The sequence below is a fragment of the Trichomycterus rosablanca genome, chromosome 27, assembly GCF_030014385.1.
Source record: "Trichomycterus rosablanca isolate fTriRos1 chromosome 27, fTriRos1.hap1, whole genome shotgun sequence".
NCBI lineage: Eukaryota > Metazoa > Chordata > Actinopteri > Siluriformes > Trichomycteridae > Trichomycterus > Trichomycterus rosablanca.
In genome coordinates, this window is record NC_086014.1 from 3,847,991 (window position 1) to 3,873,561 (window position 25,571).

Sequence of the window (25,571 nt, forward strand, 5' to 3'; positions counted from 1 at the left end):
TTTGTGTAGCAACTTTGATTTAGAGAAATGCAGAGTTCCTAAAATATATTAAAATAAAAGAAATAAATAAAAAAGTCATAAAACTTTGGATTAAATAAGGATAAAAGTATTTTTCCCACTTTAGTGCATCCAATTTCTGCCAGTCAATCATCCTCTCACTAATGTCGGTCCCTGCTCCTGATTGGGGAGGACGAGGCTGCTCCACGCCCCCTCCGACACATGCACAGAAATCGAACATCTTATCACCTACACTTGACGAGTGCAGTGCGGTACAGTACAGCGCTGTGTACGGAGAGCCACACCCTCTACCGCACTCCTCTCTCATCTCCGTGCGGGCGCCACCAACCAGCCAGCAGAGGTCGTAATCGCACTAGTCTGAGAGAGAGTCCCCATCCGGCTTAATCCCGCCCCTTATCTGAACAACAGGCCAATCGTTGTTCATGTGGCCGCTCGGCCTCAGCCGGCAAGGCAGAGCCGAGATTCGATACGATGTATTCGAGATCGCCGCTCTGGTGAACAGCGTGTGTTTTACCGCTGCGCCACCTGGCAGGGTGCCAGCTCATTGTAGGGCATCACATATTCAACAATCTGCACTAAATGTTTGTTTATTAGGATTTTCTACACTCCTCGGTTACATTCATGACAGGAACGGTAGTCAGTCGTTACACAAGATTCATCCGTTTACAAGTTTAACGTCAGTCATGGACGATCTCCAGTTCACCTCACTTGCACATCTTTGTACTATGGGAGGAAACCCACGCAGACACGGGGAGAACATGCAAACTCCACACAGAAAGGACCCGGACCGCCCCGCCTGGGGATCGAACCCCAGTCGACAGTGCTACCCACTTCGCCACCGTGCCGCCCATCCGCACTAAATCAGTCACACCGTGAGGTCATTCGTACCCAGTCCACCTACTGTGACGTTTTGGCGAGGCTGGAGGAAACTACAGGACCCAGAAAAGTGCACACATGGGGAAAACATTTAGACAAACTTAGGTAAGAAGGTGTGTGAATTTTTGGGGCTGTGCTTGATCAGGGCAGGCGTAGTGCCAGCAGCAAAGATAAATCAATCAGGGGAATTAGAAACATCTCAATAACAAATACCATTAAAAACTTCATGGAATTTAATTACCTGACTGGAATAAAATGAAGATCATCGTGTTCTGACTTGACAAGCTGTTTTACTACATATTTGATTCTGTGCTGATTGGCAGCCGTACTGTATTTTTATTTAGCATTTAGATCCATCTGAGCAACTGAATTCAAGCATGATTAAAGCAATACAGGTGTAAAAAGAAACAAAATTATGTAAAAATACGCCGCTCAGGTGGTGCAGCGGTAAAGTCACGCTAGCTCACCAGAGTTGGGGTTTTGAATACATCGTATCGAACCTCAGCTCTGCCTCTCCGACCGGGCTGGGCGGCTGTATGAACAACGATTGGCTGTTGTTCAGGGTTAGGGAGTAAAAAGTCGGATCATAGGTCCTCATAACTGGTGCGACCGCGGCCCCTGCTGGCCGACTGATGGCGCCTGCACAGGGCTGAGGAATAATGCTGATGGGGGTGTGGCCCACCGTACACAGTGCCCGTGTCAAGTGTATGAACTCGACTCGTGCAGGTGAAAAATGCAGTCTGTACTGACTGTACGTGCCGGAGGGGGCGTGTGTCAGTTGAGAGGCGTCCTCAGTCAGCGGTGAAGGGTCGAATCAGTATAGAGGACGCATTCAGGGTAATTGGACACGACTAGACTGGGGGATAAAAATTGGGGGGGAAAAAAGAGGGGAAAAATATATTAAAAAAAAAAAACAATCAGGGGAATTAGAAACATCTAAATTTAAAATAACAAATAACATTAAAAACTTCATGGAATTTAATTACCTGACTGGAATAAAATGAAGATCATCGTGTTCTGACTTAAGCTGTTTTACTACATATTTGATTCTGTGCTGATTGGCAGCCGTACTGTGTTTCTATTTAGCATTTACAGTAGATCCATTCAAGCATGATTAAAGCAATACAGGTGTAAAAAGAAAAAAAATTATGTAAAAAAAACAATAAAAAAGGAAAAACCACCTTGTTCTGTCATAACTGGATAACTGTAATGAGTAATAATTATAATACTGAGTCTAATATGACATAAACTTTTTTTTACACGACTTTGAACTAATCCTCATTAGCAGTGAGTCAGTAAATTACGGGTGTGACGCGTGCGAGCCATAAATCACTCTGTCTGCTTTCCACCACTCTTAATCACCACGCTAATCAATTAAAGCACTTAAACCATACACATGCACGAGCGACTGAGGTGTGTGTGTGTGTGTGTGCTGTAACCAATTCCATCTGATCTATCTGTATCAGATCCAGCCCAGCTCGCCTGCCGATGTCGAAGCGTTTTAAGTTCGAGAGCGCTACGCTCGGGAGCACAGATAGAGCCTCCCAGATCAGCCGTCCAGATGAAGAGCGCTGCTACAAGATCGGAGAGGAATCCGAAAGCAGTGATTATCAGGGTGGTGATGTGTGGATGAGATAACGCGCCACCATCACCGACTGCTCTTGTCATGCGAGTATGACATCAGGAGTGTTTATGCGGCGCAGATGCCGCTCGGTTCCCTCCGCTCATTACAAATACGGGTCACGTGTTCCAGGTCTCGACGATCCAAAAATACACCCCCGAACAAAGGCGTCGGGTGCGAACCCTCCCTCGGTCGATCTGTTTGAGGCTAGACACACCGCATGTGGAGGGTAGAGCATGTAGCGACACGCCAAAAATGTAGTCTAGTCCTCTTTTTATCTCTATTACTACTACAAAGTTCTCTTTCCTTCTATCTCTCTTATCTACGCTATAGTGCCAAAAGTATATGGACACGCTGCCTGAAAGCACTTCAAGTTCCAGCATGACTGGGACGGACCTTCTCGTTTAACATCAGTGCTTTCACCCATTATGACCACCTCGTTGTTTCTACACTTACTGTCCATTTTATCAGCTCCACCTACCATATAGGAGCACTTTGTACTTCTACAATTACTGACTGTAGTCCTTTTTAAACTGCTTTCACCCTGTTCTTCAATGGTCAGGACCCCCACAGGACCACTACAGAGTAGGTATTATTTGGGTGGTGGATCATTCTCAGCACTGCAGTGACACTGACATGGTGGTGGTGTGTTAGTGTGTGTTGTGCTGGTACGAGACACAGGATCAGACACAGCAGCGCTGCTGGAGTTTTTAAATACCGTGTCCACACACTGTCCACTCTATTAGACACTCCTACCTAATGGGCAATGGTCTGCTGGGAAACCTTGGGTCCTGCCATCCATGTGGATGTAACTTTGACACGTACCACCTACCTAAGCATTGTTACAGACCATGTTCACCCTTTCATGGAGACGGTATTCCCTGATGGCTGTGGTGCCCTGCCACAAAGCAAAGATGCTTCAGGAACCAGTTTGAGGTGTTGACTTGGCCTCCAAATTCCCCAGATCTCAATCCAATCGAGTGTCTGTGGGACTTGCTGGACAAACAAGTTCGATCCATGGAGGCCCCACCTCACAACTTACAGGAGTTAAATCTACAGGATCTGCTGGTAACATCTTGGTGCCAGAAACCACAGCACACGTTTAGGGGTCTAGTGTCTAGAGTCCATGCTTCGACGGGTCAGGGCTGTTTTGGCAGGAAAACGGGGACCAACACAATATTAGAAAGGTGGTCATAATGTTATGCCTATTATATTTTGTAGCAGCTCTCAAACAACACATGACATCACGCACCGACAGCGTCCTGCACCCGTCCTCACGATGTGGGCGCATTCAGGAGCAGCGGCGCTGTGCACTAGCGGGAACTAGATCTTGATTAGAAATCCATTCTGCCTCTTCAAAAGCAAGAGAACACAGCACGGCACGGCACGGCGGCGTGGGCCTGGAAACGGGGCACAACAGACCTGAACAAACATCCTACGATCGCTAATGAGCCGGATCCAGAGGGAAAGGGAGACGGAGGGAGCGGGACAAGTCGCCATGTTGGATCTCACTGACAGGCCTGTCTTCGGTCTTGAAAGTGTATATGTGTCTGAGGGCCTCTGGACCCCTCTAAGGATCGGATTACCCCCTACCCCCAACACACACACTAGACACGAAAAGTGGCTGCTGAAAAAGGGGCCTCTTCATCCCCCCTGGAGCTCTGAGCCATTCTGTCTCCCTGGCCTTTTTTCTTTCGTCCGCAGGTTCACAATCGCCCTCCAGGCTGCTCTCACAGTGAGCTGTGGTGCACCGGGCCCTTTCCTTCTGCTTAATCTTTTTCTTTTTTATCTTTGTCTCTTATGGTGCTGCTCCTGAGCCCCTATTCGTGCTGAGCTCCTGGTGGTCCACTGGATACATTATGTATTGAACACAGTCCTCACACGCCCGCAGACCCTGGCCTGGCTGCTATCTCTCCCACTTTGTTGGCTGAGACGCCCAGGGCTAGATGAGAAGACGTGTTGTGTTGTGGTATCTGTGTGTGTGTGTGTGTGTGTGTGTGTGTGTGTGTGTGTGTGTGTGTGTGTGTGTGTGCTGCTGCTGGGCAGTTTTCCTCATCAGGGGTTTTGCGCCACAGTCTTACACTGGAGGACAGATGTGGAGGCCACGCAACGGTCATTAATGGATTCAGCCGATTACTTCAACTGATTTTCTAACTGGAGCAAACAGCATTAGGGGCCTCGCTCAAGGGCCCAACAGTGCCTGCATGGCAGAGCTGGGATTCAAACTCTCACTCACTACCACCCTTACTCAGTCACTACATATCTCACCTATCCACTCACTTATTCCCTCACTTAGTCACTTGACCACCCACTCATTCCTTCACTCAGTCACTAGACCACCCCCTCATTCCCTCACTCAGTCACTAGACCACCCCCTCATTCCCTCACTCAGTCACTAGACCACCCACCCACTCACCCACTCATTCCTTCACTCAGTCACTACATATCTCACTCACTGACCCACTCATTCCCTCACTCAGTCACTAAACCACCCACTCACCCACTCATTCCTTCACTCAGTCACTACATATCTCACTCACTGACCCACTTATTCCCTCACTCAGTCACTAAACCACCCACTCACCCACTCATTCCCTCACTCAGTCACTAAACCACCCACTCACCCACTCATTCCTTCACTCAGTCACTACATATCTCACTCACTCACCCACTCATTCCCTCACTCAGTCACTAAACCACCCACTCACCCACTCATTCCTTCACTCAGTCACTACATATCTCACTCACTGACCCACTTATTCCCTCACTCAGTCACTAAACCACCCACTCACCCACTCATTCCCTCACTCAGTCACTAGATCACCCACTCATTCCCTCACTCAGTCACTAAACCACCCACTCACCCCCTCATTCCCTCACTCAGTCACTAAACCACCCACTCACCCACTCATTCCCTCACTCAGTCACTAGACCACCCACTCATTCCCTCACTCAGTCACTAAACCACCCACTCACCCCCTCATTCCCTCACTCAGTCACTAGACCACCCACTCACCCACTTATTCCCTCACTCAGTCACTAGTCCACCCACTCACCCCCTCATTCCCTCACTCAGTCACTAGTCCACCCACTCACCCCCTCATTCCCTCACTCAGTCACTAGACCACCCACCCTCTCACCCCCTCATTTCCTCACTTAGTCACTACACCACCCACTCACTCCCTCACTCAGTCACCCACTTAACCATTCATTCACTCAATCCTTTAATCTCTTACTCACTAACTCAGTCCCAAACTTCCACACCCCCTCCCTTGTTCCCTCACTCCCTCACTCACTGTAACTGAACAACAATACAATGTTGACCTTTAGCTGCACTCGAAACTCTTATGTTAACATTTTAACAACAGTTTAAACACACATGGTTGATCGGTACGATCTCGTTTATCCACTGTTTTACTCAGGGTTAGACACATGAAGTCAATTCTAACATTACGTAGATGGGATGAAGGGACAGTGCAACACCCCCCCCCCCCCCAAAAGGAAACGTCAGCAGCAAATTCCTTTGAGCTGAAATCTCCAGTGTTGGACAGTTATCAAATATTATCTAAAAAGAACTGTCACATTTTTAAACATTTATTGTACATTTGAATACGATGTTTGTAGTTTTGTCTTCTGTAATCGCCTATACTTTGCAGATGTGGTGAATAAAAATGTAGCTAAACATGTTTATTTCTGCGCCCCAGTGACGGTTCGCAGTATGAGGAGACGGTTAGGAGTTACACACGATCATGAAATTCTACTCCTGGGTAATGATCGTGGGCTTGGTCCAAATACATTCCAGATGAAGCTGCATGCACAAGTCATTTATCTGATGGAAAAGGTGAAAAATGACACGTCTGGAGAAATCGGATGAACCCAAAACAGTCCTGAAAAGCACTGATTACAGATGTAAACAGATGACTCCAGTGTTCATTTGTCAGTCTGGAAACAAACGCAATCAAGAAGTTAAGACCCCTGAACGAACCGAGATAATGAGAAAAGCGCTCCGAGCTGTCAGAGCTCATCAGACGGATGATCGTTCGAAAACTGCACCTCCTTATGAAAAGCACACGGAACGACGCACAAGAGAGGACACAGCTGTACGCTGGCAGCGTCCCTGACCTTTCTGGATCTCTAGTTTAAACTGGACACTGCTCCTGCCAACAGTCTTTCAATTCATAACAAATAACGTCCGGCGTGAGCGGCACGTCTAAGTGCCGCCTGCGCCGAACGGAATGACACCGTGTCATGACTTTATCTTTAAATGAGTACCTTTGCGAAATAACAGGGACCACCCTAAGTGTTAGACAGTCTGTCTCTGAGCGAAAAAAAAACACGTGGTGCTGACACACAGACAGAGAGAAAATCCCTGTTAGTCTAAGCGCAAGGACACATCAAGTCTGAACAGAGCCGGCGTACACCACCGCCAGTCTTCTAGCCCGAGATAAGAGGTAGTGGAGTTTCCAGACAACCTTTATTCAAACTGAATTTGCACATTGCATTAGGAAAACTAAAAGGGAAACTCCAGAAATTGGCTAAATACTGACAAAACAATTAGGGATCAATTAAAATGATAAAGATAATGAAAAGATTTTCCAACAAAACAATTTATTATTTATTTATTAGGATTCTAACGTCATGTTTTACACTTTGGTTACATTCATGACAGAAACGACACTTTATTATGGCAAGGCCAATACATCTGGGACAGGATTGTTTCTACACTCACTGTCCATTTTATCAGCTCCACTTACCATATAGGAGCACTTTGTAGTTCTACAATTACTGACTGTAGTCCATCTGTTTCTCTACACACTTTTTTAGCCTGCTTTCACCCTGTTCTTCAATGGTCAGGACCCCCACAGAGCAGGTATTATTTGGGTGGTGGATCATTCTCAGCACTGCAGTGACACTGACATGGTGCTGGTGTGTTAGTGTGTGTTGTGCTGGTATGAGTGCATCAGACACTCACTGTCCACTCTATTAGACACTCCTACCTAGTTGGTCCACCTTGCAGATGTAAAGTCAGAGACGATCGCTCATCTATTGCTGCTGTTTGAGTCGGTCATCTTCTAGACCTTCATCAGTGGTCACATGACGCTGCCCACGGGGTGCTGTTGGCTGGATATTTTTGGTTGGTGGACTATTCTCAGTCCAGCAGTGACAGTGAGGTGTTTAAAAACTCCAGCAGCGCTGCTGTGTCTGATCCACTCATACCAACACAACACACACTAACACACCACCACCATGTCAGTGTCACTGCAGTGCTGAGAATGATCCACCACCTAAATAATACCTGCTCTGTAGTGGTCCTGTGGGGGTCCTGACCATTGAAGAACAGCATGAAAGGGAGAAATTTTGTTATTTATTTATTTATTTGGATTTTAACGCCATGTTTAACACGTGTGTCATTTTATGGCAATATAGGTATTATGTTTCTGTCTGTTTTATCTTGTCTTTATGATTTGGGCTATTTTATATCTTTATGGCTGTGAGGTAGGGTAAAACCTGTGTAGGACTTTCTCACTTAATAAGAATAACGGTGTACATCATCATTTGGGATCTGAGTTGACCGATTTTGCCACATAGTCTAACAGACTGGTATAAAAAGCATTATGACACTGCATAACACTGTCAAAACAATGCCACAGTGAATGCACGCCATAATGAAACATTAAAGGGTGCAACTTTATTTCTTTGGACCAGACAGTTTAATATCACACCACAAATCACACCAGTCTAGCAAAATACGATTCTGTATATCTGAGCTCATAAATTCAGCCTGACGTTTATGTTTCCTCCCGCCGTGTGCCTGAGGACAGCAGGCCAGCCATACACCGCTGCCCACAAAGAGCGGATCGATCCCCTGCCAGAGCCCCGGGTCATTCCGTGCCAACAGCTGGACGATTAAGTGGGCGTCTATAAATCCACACTGAGGTACTGACAGACGGGAAGAAAAAAAAAAGCAGGAAACAATGAAAGATGGTGTTGATGTTTTTCTAAGCCGGAGCTCCGCCCATGATTCAGAGGCCCATTAGTGTTCACCGGCATGAAGAGATGCGTGATATCTCCATTTCATCACGTCTGGTGTAGTGAGTGCACCAATCAACACTTCATACAAAGCAAATCGCAAATCTACAGACATCCATCAGGATCCATCAGAGAAGAACAAATGAAGTCATTTCAGTCCCCACACACATTTTTACAGATTTAGAGCAGAATAGAAGAAGTGTTGTAAAATTTATCCTGCATTTACTGAATTACAAGATACACCGATAAGCCATAACATTAAAACCACCTCCTGGTTTCTATCAGCTCCACTTACCATATAGAAGCACTTTGTAGTTCTACAATTACTGACTGTAGTCCATCTGTTTCTCTACATATTTTTTTTAGCCTACTTTCACCCTGTTCTTCAATGGTCAGGACCCCCACAGGACAGAGCAGGTATTATTCAGGTGGTGGATGATTCTCAGCACTGCAGTGACACTGACATGGTGGTGGTGTGTTAGTGTGTGTTGTGCTGGTATGAGTAAATCAGATACAGCAGCGCTGCTGGAGTTTTTAAATACCGTGTTCACTCACTGTCCACTCTATTAGACGCTCCTACCTAGTTGGTCCACCTTGTAGATGTAAAGTCAGAGACGATCGCTCATCTATTGCTGCTGTTTGAGTCTAGACCTTCATTAGTGGTCACAGGACTGCGCTGTTGGCTGGATCTATTTTTGGTTGGTGGACTATTCTCAGTCCAGCAGTGACACCGAGGTGTTTAAAAACTCCATCAGCACAACACACACTAACACACCACCACCAGGTCAGTGTCACTGCAGTGCTGAGAATGATCCACCACCTAAATAATACCTGCTCTGTGGTGGTCCTGTGAGAGTCCTGACAGGTGGACTACAGTCAGTAATTGAACTACAACTGCTTTCTTTAAATCCCACCAGGTTTTTACTCTAGGATTTAAATCTGGAGACTGAGAAGGTCAGTCCAGGATATTCCAGGACTGATTTTCATTTACCAAGCTTTGGCAGACGTGGAATTGGGCTGCCTTGGTATTTCTGTCAACCCTCACAAACAAGGTTCAAGTGTAGAATATGGACGTACCAACGATCAACAGTGCAGGTCTATTAGTCAAGTAAGCAAAGGCAGTAAGGCAGGCATAAAGGTACTAGTTCACACTATTCATTGTATCTCACATTTAAAACTCATTCAAGTGACATGGTTTCATCTTACGGTTAACTTATTAACACTGTTTATCCGGAGTGGTAACTTATTTCTGGCAGCGTACATGTACAAACACAGGCAGCCTAATTCCACGAGCAGGGCGAAGAGTCTTTTAGGGGTGAAGTAATGCAAATGCACAAACACACAGGTTACAGAGCTAATACAACGTCCTGGAATAAAATGAATCACAGAGAGAGAGAGAGAGAGAGAGAGAGAGAGAGAGACGGCTGGGTACTTTGACCTCCACTGCCCATGAACAAAAGTGTCATTGAGAGTGGTGACCAGGGAGGCCATAAAGAAAAGAAATATGAAAGATGGAGAAACAGAGCGAGAGAGAGAGAGAGAGAGAGAGAGAGAGAGAGAGAGAGAGAGAGAGAGAGCTGGCCATGCACAGCCTGGGCGACACTCTTCCGCACACACTCGTGCACACACACCCACACATGGAACAAACACACACCGTGTTCAGGCTGTACAGATACTGTATCTTAATTGAGATAACAGACAAGGCCAGACATACTGCCACCTGACACAAGTACCATAAACACTCGTTTACACGCACAAACACCCACTTCATATCACCGCCCTGCTACCACACTTCTTATGTGGATACAATTCAGCCCTCACACTATTCATGAAGTTACACTTAAGTGAAAATAACAACAGTTTAAGGAAGGCCCTTTCCCGCTTGAGTCTGTACCTGTGTGCACAAAGCAAGGTTAATAAAGACCTGCTTTAATAAGTCTGGTGTAAAGAAACTTCTGCTGCTTCGATACCCTGGGAAGAGTCAGAACATTTTCGCCCAGCATCAACACCCGACCTCACTGATGCTCTTAGCTCATGGGTACAAATTCCTCCAGACACACTAGAACAGAGTAAGCAGTGACATTCACCGACTGGGGCCCAACACTATATTTAAGCTCAGGGTTTGGTAATGGCATGTCCAACTACAGTAGTTGATGGTTATGAGTCCAAATACTATTGGCCATTGTCAGTCCTTGAGTAATATATGTTAATGTTTGATTTTTAGACACAGTGATCTAGATCTAGATTTTTAGATCACAGTGAACAGATGTTCCAGACAGTAAGAAATAAAATACAACTGGTAAAACAAGGTGATTTATGCACCAGAGATGCCATGACAGATCTACAGACGCTTCTCAAGCAGTGTTACAATACATTTAAAATGTTATTTAATTATTTATTACGATTTCAACATCATGTTTTACACTTTGGTTACACTCATGACAGGTTACTGGTAACACAAGATTTGTGTCACAGTCACAGTCATGGACCATTTAGTGTCTCCAATTCACCTCACTTGCACGTCTTTGGACTGTGAGAGGAAACAGGAGCTCCCGGAGGAAACCCACAGGGATCGAACCCAGGACCTCCTTGCTGTGAGGCGACAGTACTACCCACTGAGCCACCGTGCCGCCCTAAACGTTATAAAAACGTGCACTAGTAGTGCTAACAGCTTAAACGGAAAAACAGCTTTAGTGTTGTTTACAGGACTTCACAGCCTGCATGGTGTGTAAGCTAGCTGTAGAAATCAACAGTGGTTTTACATTCAATTGACTCAGTGACACTATACTATAACCAATACCTTTCTACTCTACTATACTTTAGGGGCCTGTGGTAGCCTAGTGGGTAGGGCTTTGGGCTATCAACCGGAAGATTGGCGGTTCAAATCCAGGCTCTGCTATGTAGCCACTGTTGGGTCCTTGAGCAAGGCCCTTAACCCTGTCTGCTCCAGGGGCGCCGTAAGTTGGCTGACCCTGCGCTCTGACCCCAGCTTCCAACACCAGCTGGGATATGCGAAGAAAGAATTTCATTGTACTGTACATTTGTATATGTATATATGACAAATAAAGGATATCTTATCTTATCTTATGTCTATGTGTCTCATTATGCTGTAAATACAGAATAAAAATATACAGAGATGGACAAATCCATAGTGAATCCCTGCAGCGCTTCCAAATTCCTTTCTCTATGTACAAATATGTTCATTTATCTCAGCTGTATTTTTAAATAGATTGGTTTTTAATACTACTAATAATAACGTGTTTGTTAAATGGTCAGTATGGAAAAATCATGTTTATTAAAATTTACCAACAAGTGTGAAAGAGTAAATGAACTTAAGTGACTTGGGTGAATCGGTGGCTGTTTTAATAAGGCATAGTATGCGTAAAGTATGCATTTGCATATCAGAGTAGACTAACTGCGTGTTTCTTTCCTAAACGGAATGAACTGTCTATTTGATGGGTGTCAGCACGTTCTGAACTGACACATTTCAGAACAGGTTCTCAGCTCTGAGTTAATAAATATAATTATTACCACGCTGGTATTGCTAATTGGCTTGTTTTCAGAACGTTACTATAGGCTAAAACTCAATAATTACTCTCTAATTTAGACAAACTCTTTTTCTAGTCTCGAGTATTAACTGTAACTAAATGTGCTATAAATAGGGTGAGATTATACAGAAAGTGCTCTGTATGATAATACTTGTATGGTTCAGAGCTCCTGAGTGACGTTTGTGCTGCCAATTGAGTTTCATCTGTAGAGCATGACTGGTGGGAGAAACAACCAACACATTTCCAGGCATATTTTTATAATGGGGTCGTTAGGCGCCATCTAGGTGTGTTTGTTTGTGTGTTTGTTTGTTTGTTTATTAGGATTTTAACGTCATGTTTTACACTTTGGTTACATTCATGACGGGAACGGTAGTTACTCAATACACAAGGTTCATCAGTTCACAAGTTTATATCAAACACAGTCATGAACAATTTAGTATCTCCAATTCACCTCACTTGCATGTCTTTGGACTGTGGGAGGAAACCCACGCGGACACGGGGAGAACATGCAAACTCCACACAGAATGGACCCAAACCACTCCACCTGGGGATCGAACCCAGGACCTTCTTGCTGTGAGGCGACAGTGCTACCCGTCTAGGTGTGTTCAGCTCCGGCTGAGCATGTTTTGGAGGAAGCATGTGTTAACCCCTGCTCTCCTGACTGGAAGCTGTAATGTAACAGTGGAAGGACAACATTAAATGAGTTATTACCAAATCACTACAACATATAACAGCAGACACACTGTTATCTACTGATATCAGCTTCTTCTCACAGATGAGCGCCTAGCTAATAGCCGACCGCTTTCTTGTTCGATTGTTGCACATGTTTGTATTTCGTTCTTGTTGTGTGTTGTGCATTTGTGTCCTGTTTTAAAGCCGTGAGCTAACACTAAGAACATTTTAGTGAAAAAAGAACCCAAACAAATGTGCTCTTCTGGGAAGTCTTTTCACATTCCGGTGTGAGTCTCTCCACCTTCCAGTAAGTGTGTGTGTGACCTGTCACTGGCCACTGGCACACATTTGTACAGACGTAAATACAGTCTCCTGCAAAAGGGCTGCGCACCCTCGCATTCATCTGCAAATTCTGTTATTTTCACATCTGCATTCATAGATTTAGATAACATACGAACAACTGCTAATCTACGTCCCCACAATAATGAAATCATCTAAACGTTCCCGTTTATAACGTACATTAATTATATAAAATCCAGTCCGATGAGATGTTTAATTAGTTCCTGACCCGTCCACACACACACACAAGCTCTTTTTATCTATCGATCTCAGTCTTTTTAAAGAGACTCAGGAAGGATGATGTGAAATGAGGCATACAGGTCTGAAATAAACCATGACACACACTAAACAATCCTGAAATAAATGAGTGCAAAAGAAAATGATGAACCAGAAGCGACCGCACTATTAATGTGACGTGTCAATATGTTTAGTTTAAATTAATGAATTTTTTTCTGCTGCTACATTACAAAACACACGATGTGTGAGAGACTGAGCTGCAATATCAACTTCATAGACAAAATCGGCAGGGGTCACGCACAGCGTCCAAACAGGAAATGCCAGCCAAGTGGCACCACATGACCGTACACATACGACCTTATACGCTTGTTCAGTGTCTTAAAGCTCAACATGTGTATTGTAATTAAGGTATTCTCACTCACTTTCCTAACCGCTTATCCAATCAGGGTCACGCGGGGGGTGCTGGAAACTATCCCAGCTTTTCAATGGATGCAAGGCACACAGTAACACCCTGGACGGGGCGCCAGTCCATCGCAGGGCACACACCCACACACACACACACCCATTCACCCATAGGGCAATTCAGTGTCTCCGATTAACCTGACTGCATGTTTTTGGACTGTGGGAGGAAACCCACGCAGACACGGGAAGAACATGCAAACTCCGCACAGAAAGAACCCGGACCGCTCCACCTGGGAATCGAACCCAGGACCTTCTTTATAAGGTATTCTGAATAAGTACATTTCATTCTTTGGTTAAACTGTAATCTATTTTATAAACTTCAGCACACAAACACACACACAAGTTTGGAGTTAAAATGAATCCCTGACCACTACTGGACACACAGCAGACACAGGTTCTGGTTTAAGAACGACCTCCTCCGGGACTGTTTGGATTGCGGGGATTCTCTGTGTCTCCGTCCCCAGCAGGCCACTCAGTTAAACACTAATGACTGGTCCGTGCTCACTAAAGACACATTTCTGTCTCAAATCACTGTAATTCTGCACTTGAATGAAACACTGTAATAGAAAAAGAGAAACAAGGCTGTTTAAAGGCAGTGTTTTGGGCAGACTATATTTAACCCTACACCTTTCCTACTTCTCAAATGTTTAACTGTGGGTAACAGGTACATAAGGTACAAATAAGCAGCAGTTCCTTTATCAGATGTTTAGCTCGCACAATTGCTAAATCACAGTTAAAACTTCACACAACAGTATACAATTATTAATACAGTACACAATTCTTTATTATTTTGAACTATATTTGCAGCTATATCACTCCTAACATACACCAATCAGCCATAACATTAAAACCACCTCCTTGTTTCTACACTCACTGCCCATTTGATCAGCTCTACTTACCATATAGAAGCACTTTGTAGTTCTACAATTACAGACTGTAGTCCATTTGTTAGCCCCCTTTCATGCTGTTCTTCAATGGTCAGAACCCCCCCCCCCCCCCCCACAGAGCAGGTATTATTTGGGTGGTGGATCATTCTCAGCACTGCAGTCACACTGACATGGTGGTGGTGTGTTAGTGTGTGTTGTGCTGGTATGAGTGGATCAGACACAGCAGCGCTGCTGGAGTTTTTAAACACCTCACTGTCACTGCTAGACTGAGAATAGTCCACCAACCAAAAATATATCCAGATGAGCGATCGTCTCTGACTTTACATCTACAAGGTGGACCAACTAGGTAGGAGTGTCTAATAGAGTGGACGGTGAGTGGACACGGTATTTAAACACTCCAGCAGAACTGCTGTGTCTGATCCACTCATACCAGCACAACACACACTAACACACCACCACCATGATAGTGTCACTGCAGTGCTGAGAATGATCCACCACCTAAATGATACCTGCTCTGTGGTGGTCCTGTGGGGGTCCTGACCATTGAAGAACAGGGACAGTGGACAGTGAGTGTAGAAACAAGGAGGTGATTTTAATGTTATGGCTGATCGGTGTAAAATTCAGCTTAAATTACTGGTTAAAACTTGTAACGAGACCAAACTACGAAGCACATTGAGTCGATTGATGACATTTTGTGTCCTGTATATTAAATGAATCTGTTGTTATTGTCCTTTTAAAAAGTAAAAGTAAACAATCTATTAAAAACATGACTTTTTACAAAGAACAGTAACAGTAAGAACTTTTTACAGTAACTGGCGGATCACTTACTCTCTTTTGGCTGATTCACAACATTTGAAATTAATGCAATAATGTCCATTTTATTTAAAACTAATTTAGCCTTTATTCCAGCTTTAAGAAAAATGTCCCTAATTAGATTCAGAACTCATGGTGAAACTCACTACATAAAGTCTTGCTGGCAACGGAATCACTGTGATTTGCGGTTTAGACTTAAAATCTTGGGAACTGTCAAGACCAGACCGATGATTATACTCAAAGCATGTTGGGGCATTAGAAGTGCCTACAGGCTCACTCAAATAAGAAAAGTCTATTAATCCTCTAAATACCCAGCACAGAACATACGCTCAATTTGTATGGTGTTTTTATGATGCACATATTTGGCTGAAAAGAACACTTAAATCTCACACAAAGAAGTTTCTATATTCACAGACGAGCCACAACATTAGGACCACCCACCTATTACGCTTTTAAAAGAGCTCATCTGAAGGAGTCCGGTGGTATGTGGTACCAGGATAGTACCAGCATGTCTCTTCCACTGGTAAACAATGCACATATGCCTGACAGTCTGTGTGAGCTTTTATTGCCCCTGCTTGCCCATTGTTGGGACTTGGGCACTTTGACTGGTCTGTGACTACACAGCCCAATAGACACAAGGTTCGATGCACTGTGTTGTGATACATTCACCTCATCACTAGTATTAAAATGATTTGCAGTTTGAGTACCGTACCAGACCGTATAGCCTTCCTCTGACATCAATGAGTCTAGGCTGCCCAACAACCTGTCCCTTCTCTGACCGGTCAGTGGGTCCTCACCACAACGTTCTGTAAAATATGCTTGTTGTTTAGGAGATAATTTAACCCATAATAATTTGACCCTGATCAAAATCACTTAGTATCTGATATATTCGACACATGTAATATGAGCAACTACCATCAGTCCGACATTTAATACATCCCTGATGGTGATGTGCACAACTGTTATGAAATAGGACATTTTGTGGGGTGATTCTAAGGTTCTGGCTCATCCAAGTAGACGTTGCATAAGCCTGACACAAATATATGTTACTAAATGTGGGAATTTGTCCCCAGGCTGATTTTTTTCTTAAAGATAGTGAAGTATTTGCATTTCATCATTGCTAAGAGTGCTTCAGGTGTGTGTGTGTGTGTGTGTGTGTGTGTGTGTGTGTGTGTGAGAAAGTAATCTTTTTAAGTCTTTTTATCAACATAGTAACTGCAGTCACTGTCCGAACGGCACAACAAATAAACACCAACACCTTAGTTCTATTTAATTAATCATATAAAAGACACTTTAAGGTGGAACTGATGTTTTTAGGTTTGGACTGCTTGGGCTACATGAATCTGCACTGAGTCCAGTGTGTATTTTGTAGCCTACTTTGTATATTGCACATGTCTTCTGACACTTTCATAATAGGTTATTATATTAATATTACATAACTATATTCTATTTATCTGATGTATTCTATTCTATACATCTACATAGTTTTGGTACAGTAATACTTATTTACTTTTAATACTTCTGTTTTACTTAAACATACCATGTGCTGCTGTAATACTGTAATACTCTATCTATCCATACATCCATCCATCTATATATCCATCCATCCATCCATCCAGATATCTATCTATATATCCATTTATCTATATATCCATCCATCTATATATCCATCCATCCATCCATCCAGATATCTATCTATATATCCATTTATCTATATATCCATCCATCTATCCATCTATCCATCCATCCATCCATCCATCCATCCATCTATCTATCTATCCATCTATCCAGCTACCTATCTATCTATCCATCTATCCATCTATCTATCTATCTATCTATCTATCTATCTATCTATCTATCTATCTATCTATCTATATATAATCAAATACTGTTCTTTTAAAAAAGGCTGTCCATCATAATCTGTATATAAAATATTGCTTGGTAATAGGGGGCAAGTTATGGGGCTCTTGGGGCAGTATGAGATAAAATAAGAAGGTAATATTTAAGGTCAGAATCTGATGTAGAACGAGAAGGCCTGACTGGCAATCAACAAACAAATTTCATAGTTCATTAATGTTTGTATTTAAAGGGATTACTTCTTCTGTTATAGAATCAAACTGGTACCAACAATTGCATAATGCTACCCTACCACTGTGGAGAGTTCTCATCACAGTGTACTGAGGGGTCCGGTTATCTAGTCGAGACACAGACACAAACAGTGCAAAGCATGACCCTCCATACATGATATGTATTTTTATGAGAATCCACTGCTGGCTGGTGTAAAGAAGCAGCCACACACTGACTACACACTTCAAAAGGGACAGGCGCTAGTCTGCACCACTTTGAATTGGTGTATGACAACACTGTCCATTTTCATATTGACCATAACCAGAGAAAGTACTTAAGAATCTGAAAACGTCACTAAAGACTCACAGCTGTTAGTGATCACAAAAGTCGTTCCAACAAGTAATAACACGAGCAGTTGAATAATTATGAAATTTAATTTCACTTTTATTAACTCTAATGTTCCTGGCGCTTTGTGGGATTTGGTTTGTCTTCATATGAGGAAAACATTAGCTCATATTTAAACACGGCGCTCCAGACACTAACACAGCGTGGACGGGCGTGAGAAGGCCGTGCCAATGTAAAATGAGGTTCTGGCAACACGAACGAGCTCAGCAATTACATTCCATAAACAATTACGATAATCTCAACAGACCTGGATTTACTGGGTAAAAATGAAGTCAAGGTGAAAAGTGCAGTTGTAATTACTGTGGGGAAACACGGCACAATAACTGGCAACCAATTCCAGGCTCGAATATCAGACTCGAATATTAGCAAGGTTCTTGTCTCGATCGTTGAGAACGTCCTGTATGGTTCCTCGAGTCCTCAAGCCTGATGCTGTCACCACAAAGAGAGGAAGAGGAGGAGAGTACAAGCGGCTGGGAGGGAAGCACTACACAGCTGGGGTGTATCCACATTTTAAATATCTGAGGGCTTTAAATTGGCTGTGTGACACAGTTATGTAGTAAAATGCGGCTATGAATACACACAGGACGTTCTACAGTCAACATGTGCCGGAATGTATGTAAGTAAATACATTACAGGGTCAAAAGTATGTAGAAATCCCTCCTATTTATTATTTAATATGTATATATTTATTTTTAAAAAATCTTAAGCAAGGTCCACAAAGAGTGAAGGAATTCCACTGTCCTGGACACAGCCCTGACTTCAACCCAATTGAGCACCTTGGGATGAATCAGAATGCTGATTGCCAGCCAGTATCAGTGTCTAATCCAAGCACATTGGTGAAGTATGCTAGCACAATACTCCTGAAATCATGGAAATAATGGACATTATTGGCTTAAGTCCGAGGGGGATGGCTCAGACAGCCTGGATACTGGGAGGTGTACCTGTCAGTGAGATCTCAGTGCTGGTCCCAAGCCCGGAAAAAATAGAAGAGTCGAGTCAGAAAGGGCATCCAGTGGTTAACTGCGGGATCCGCTGTGGCAACCCCTACACACGTGAGCCGTGCCCAATCCTAAAAATCCTAAAAATGTTCTTTTGACTGAATGGGGACGAATTCTCAGAGATTGTGTGGCATTGCTTTGCCAGAACAGCTGATGTAGCCACAAAGATGGGCTTTACATGGTGTTTAGAAAGGATGTCTAACAAGATTGTAGTCAGGTGTAAACATACTGGGTAGCATGTTCTCCCCGTGTCTGCGTGGGTTTCCTCCAGGTACTCCGGTTTCCTCCCTGTACAAAGACATGCAAGTTAGGTGAACTAGAGATACAAATAGTCCATGACCGTGTTTGATATTAAACTTGAACTGATGAATCTTGTGTAAGCAGTAATTATCTGTCCTGTCATGAATGTAGCCAAAGGGTGTAAAACAGGTCAATAAAGCATAACGTTCTAACAATCCATCCTAAATTCTAATCTGTAGATAAAGGCTCTCTACATCCTAAATCGCTTCCTGCAGAAATGAAAGGTCCACAAAAGTGAAGGTGTGTGTTCCGGCTGACTGGAGACGCCCGTCTCGTCCTTGAGCCTTCAAGGATCACTGCAACATGGCGCCACTGTTTTCTTAATGGATACGAAGGCGCATTCCTTACTCTCGATTATTCAACCGAGCCTGAGACAAGGACCTGCTAACGGATCACGGACAGATCATGTTCGATTCATGCGTGCTAGCTGGGTAGTACGAGAGAGGATCAAAATCTACATAGATTTACTTTTAAACACTTATTGTTGTATAAAATGATCCATCGTTTCAGACCTTATTTCTTTTTACAGCGTCTCTAGCTTACTGGGGATGTTAATGATTAATCTGCTAAACGATAACCGACGTAGTCACTGTTTGATTAAAGCCGTCGGTTAAACAGGTCGTTTATTCTTTTAATTATTTAATTCATTTCCGAGAGCTGAAGGTTGATTTGAACTGAGAGGGAGAAGCTACAGATCTCGCACACACGAGCGGTACCGAGTTCTGAATGCTGATTTGACACTCGCCCTCACCCACCCTCAGTACACTCGCGCCAGCTGACTGTTTACAAACACTTATCATATATACACTGATCAGCCATAACATTAAAACCACCTCCTTGTTTCTACACTCGCAGGATGCTGCCCACGGGGGCGCTGCTGGTTCATACAGGGATCCGTATTGCACACGGAGAGTCACACAGCAATCTCCATTATCCCCTATCCCCTAACTCAGAAGTTGTAATAGCAGCAGTTAGGAGGAGTCCCTTATGACCCTTGCTCCCTCAGACAAGCCAATCACTGTCCGTGTAAGTTCCCAGCCGGCTGTTAGCAGAGCTGAGATTCAAACAACCAAAATTAAAAGGTGCACCAGATATGACGAGCAGAAAATTATACCCACTGTGGTTTACAAAATGTAATGTGAAGCCTCCGCAAGGGGGCATTCGTGTACAAGTTAATTTTGTGTTTATGTGGCAATTTGCTTAGTAAATTATTCGATTCTGAACTACTCGGTTCGACTTTCATACTCGGCGTTGCCACCGGTCGACTGGGCGCCATCTAGCGGGCATAATTGGCAGTGCCTGCAGCAGACACGGTTCTGCTAGTGCGGGTTGACCGGACTATGTGGGTGGGGTTTTTAAAACGCTGTGTAAGGACCCTGATCGGCAGATAGAGCGGTGCCTGTGCAGAGTGCATGGGTGAGAAGGGTTCCGCAAAGGGCTGCGCACGGGTCGGAGGAGGCGTGAGCCGCAATATACCCACTACGACTGCAATCAGGGATCCACCAGCAGCGGAAGACACATTGACTACACTAATTTGGGAGATAATGGGAGAAAATGCAGAAATAAAATAGAAAATAATTGTATATTTTTCTCTCGTACTATATTGTGGAACGTTATGATAATTTTTTATTACATTTACAGTGACTATCTCCCACCATTAATCTTTACTATCATTTTATCTTTATGTATAATGTACAATAGCTGCTTTGTGCAAGTTCTCTGCAAAGATCACATCTACACACTCAAGCGGTAACAAACTATGCACAATTTTTATTGGCTGCTTCTTTCTTGCCAGGTTCAAGGTCAAGATCTCAACAGTGTGAAGCCGACTGCAGAGCGTATTTGCTCCTTAAGCCAGGTTCTGCGTCAGAGAGCCGGCGCTCCAACCCCAGCGGCGCGGTGGATCATTAACCTGAGGCGTTGCGCAATGACCTGTTGCAGAGAACTGCACAAACTTTATTAACCATACAAACCTCAGGACTGCTATCTGTAGGAAAAGATAATCATCAACCAGTTTCATCAACCACACACACACACACTCCCATATTTCTCTTCCTACAGCCTGTTTCTTAACTCTCACACTTTCGCAGCGTGTTAAACACCTCTCTCTTTTGTCTTTCCAACATTTTTCTCCTCAGTTCTTTCTGCATGGGTAGACACGGCGGCGGCGGCAGCGGCAGGCAATTCAGGGCAGACACACAGAGAGGTGCCCTACTATTATCAATTACATAAATAAATACCAGGAATGCAATAAGGCGTGCAGCGCAGCCAGCCTCAGAGGAACCCGGGCGGCTGTGTGCCAGGGCATTTCTCAGATCGTGACAAACCCTGCCATTCATGCCATGACTGGTTTTCTACCGACTGACTGACAGTTAAGCAACGGCGTCAGAGCCAACACGCTGTAGTTTGGAATGAGTTCTACCTTAAAACACGTCCCATTAATCTTTAATGTAAGAAACCTGGGCTGTTTTTTTATCTAATAGCAAGAAATACACAGTCGGTTGGGCAGCAGCCAGGCATAAACGTATTAACGTATTTTATAGTCTGATGGGCAAAACTGAGAGGGTTAGGAGGAGCTTCTCCTCCAGGCCATTAGACCCCTTAACTGACACAGGCATGCCCACCACACCAAACAAACACATGCCGACCATGAGACTACACTGATGCTGTTCTTCAATGGTCAGGACCCCCACAGGACCACTACGGAGCAGGTATTATTTAGGTGGTGGATCATTCTCGGCACTGCAGTGACACTGACATGGTGGTGGTGTGTTAGTGTGTGTTGTGCTGGTATGAGGGGATCAGACACAGCAGCCTCACTGCTCCTCACTGTCACTGCTGGACTGAGAATACTCCACCAACCAAAAATATCCAGCCAACAGCGCCCCGTGGGCAGTGTCCTGTATCCACTGATGAAGGTCTAGTAGATGTTGTAGAGTAGACTCAAAGAGCAGCAATAGATGAGAGATCGTCTCTGACTTTACATCTACAAGGTGGACCAACTAGGTAGGAGTGTCTAACAGAGTGGACATGGTATTGAAAAACTCCAGCAGCGCTGCTGTGTCCGATCCACTCATACCAGCACAACACACACTAACACACCACCACCATGTCAGTGTCACTGCAGTGCTGAGAATGATCCACCACCCAAACAATACCTGCTCTGTGGTGGTCCTGACCATTGAAGATGTACAGTATGTATATAAAATGTATGTAGAGAAACAGATGGACTACAGTCAGTAATTGTAGAACTACAAAGTGCTCCTATATGGTAAGTGGAGCTGATAAAATGGACAGTTAAAAACCTTCTATTGCTCTGATGATTTTCAGAATATGACTCCTTTTTCCAGTGTTCGAATCCCCAGAGGTGCTATCAGCCGGTCAGGTGTCTACCTGTTAAGCAGGGAGTGGATGGTTGTGGCTGATGGATTGGCGACCGGTCCACTGTGTGTTAGTGCACTGTGCTTAGTGGTTACAGGAATTTACACTAATCCTGAGCAGGATAAAGCAGTAAAACATGAAAATGAAATGGATATTTTAAATAAATGATACTGATGAAAATGAACTACAGTAACGCTAGGCTTGGTCTGATCTGTTGTCATCATTAACAAGGTTTGATATTTTGCCAGGTACACGTGTTCTCACTGTCTATTGATACCGCTCTGAACCTACAAGTGCCCAGATTTGTGTATCAAACATCCAACGCCATATCAAGTGTTAAGTACTCCGGCTTATTTTTGGCCTTATCACTTCCACAAACCTGACTTGGCCCTAGCGTTGGGTTACACGCTGCTGCTTAGCAAAGATATTTCTAGATCTCCATCAAGAGTTTCAAAATCGACGTGCTGTGAAAGACACACAGCAGGGAATCTGCTCATGGCACCTGATTACGACTGTAGTTGGGAGGGAAATGAATCAAGTGCTGTTTATTAGGAACGGACTTCTGTGATTTACAGCGATTAGGTTTATATAAATAAAAAAAAGTAAATCCAGAGGAATGCAGTGACTCAGAAAACATATCTGAAGGTGGCGTTCCATTGTAAGATGATTCACTAAATAGAACTTTACTGCTGCTATTGACACACTGTTAATCATTTTATGAAGCGAAATAAAAGCTGAACTGGTCTGTGTTTACTGTGGAACACAAGAGATCAGCCATAACATTAAAACCACCTCCTTGTTTCTACACTCACTGTCCATTTTATCAGCTCCACTTACCATATGGAAGCACATTGTAGTTCTACAATTACTGACTGTAGTCCATCTGTTTCTCTGCATACCTTTTTATCCTGCTTTCACCCTGTTCTTCAGTGGTCAAGACCCCCACAGGACCACCACAGAGCAGGTATTATTTAGGTGGTGGGTCATTCTTAGAACTGCAGTGTGTTGTGCTGGTATGAGTGGATCAGACACAGCAGCGCTGATGGAGTTTTTAAACACCTCAGTGTCACTGCTGGACTGAGAATAGTCCACCAACCAAAAATATCCAGCCAACAGCGCCCCGTGGGAAGCGTCATGTGACCACTGCTGAAGGTCTAGATGATGACCGACTCAAACAGCAGCGATAGATGAGCGATCGTCTCTGACTTTACATCTACAAGGTGGACCAACTAGGTAGGAGTGTCTAATAGAGTGGACGGTGAGTGGACACGGTATTTAAAAACTCCAGCAGCGCTGCTGTGTCTGATCCACTCATACCGGCACCATGTCAGTGTCAGTGCAGTGCTGAGAACGATCCACCACCTAAATAAAATTTTGAATTTACGGCATTCAGCAGACGTTTTTGTTCAAAGCAGTTGTGTACAGTGAAGTACAATGCAAGCAATTAAGGGTTGAGGGCCTTGCTCAAGGGCCAAACAGTAAAAACCTAGCAGTGGTGGGGCTTCATCCAGGAACATTCTGATCACTAGTTCAGTAACTTCCACTGAGCACACCACTACCCTTTTGACACGTGCAGGTCTAAGACGGGTGGTGATAGGTGATAGGGAATTATTAATAGGGGAAAATGATGTTTTGGGGTGTGAAAAGGGGGGAGGGGCTGTAAACAAACAACAATAAACTAATGAAAGACAAACTCCATTCTTCTGTCCCGCCTTGAATCCTCTGTCAACATCACTGGTACTGCCCTTTTGTGGTTAAGGTCATATCTCATAAACAGACAACAGTTTGTTAATATCAACAATTGTAGTTCTGCCATTGCTCCACTGTCCCAAGGCGTTCCCCAAGGCTCAGTGTTAGGTCCCCTTTTGTTTATTCTTTATATGCTCCCCCTTGGTGACATCATACGTCGGCATGGTTTACATTTCCACTGCTATGCTGATGATATTCAGCTTTACATCTCCTCCAAATCCATTAATACTGAACTTCACTCCACTCTGACAAATTGCATCACTGAAATGAAATTGTGGATGAAAGCTAATTTCCTCAAATTAAACTGTGAAAAATCAGATATGATCATCGTAGGTCCTACAACCCTGGCAAAAACCACAAAAAATTTTCAAATTACCATTGATAATGACACTTTGTCTCCGTCTTCTAACATCCGAAATCTTGGTGTAATTTTTGATAGCAACCTCTCTTTTGACCGCCATGTAAATCACATCACCAAAACTGCTTTCTTTCATCTAAAAAACATAGCACGTCTACGTCCATCACTCTCCTTTTCTGCCGCCGAAACTTTGATTCATGCTTTTATTACATCCAGAATTGATTATTGCAATAGCATCCTTTATGGTACATCTAACAAAATCCTAAAAAAACTTCAGTATATCCAGAATTCAGCTGCTCGCCTCCTTACTCATACTCGCTCCCGTGATCATATTACACCTGTTCTACAAAAACTTCATTGGCTTCCCGTTGCTCAACGCATTCAATTCAAAATTCTTCTATTCACTCACAAAGCTCTCCATAATCAGGCCCCATCCTACCTCACCGACCTGCTCCATCAGCACATTCCCTCCCGTAGCCTTCGCTCTTCTGAGGCTAACCTACTGTCCATACCCTCTAGGACCAAGCACCGGACCTGGGGTGACAGGGCCTTTTCCATAGCTGCTCCATCTTTATGGAATGCTCTCCCCAAACACCTACGAGATTGTCCTGACCTGTCCAAATTCAAGTCACTTCTCAAAACTCATCTATTCAGAGTGGCATTTAACTTGTAACAACACAAAATAAATGCTTTTATTTTTGCTATTCTTTTTAATAGTTTTTATACTTAGATCACGACAGAAATGTGAAGTCCTAGATCCTAAAACTTGTAAAGTTTTCAGTTTCCTGATTGCATGTAAATCTGTCCTGT

The 25,571-nt window shown here is 43.8% G+C and overlaps 1 protein-coding gene across 1 annotated transcript in view; it reads right to left on the reverse strand.

Annotated features, from left to right (window-relative positions):
* The window catches only part of lgr4 (leucine-rich repeat containing G protein-coupled receptor 4), a 59,464-nt gene that overhangs the window by 28,733 nt on the left and 5,160 nt on the right, over nucleotides 1-25,571 (reverse strand). The window lies entirely within an intron of this gene.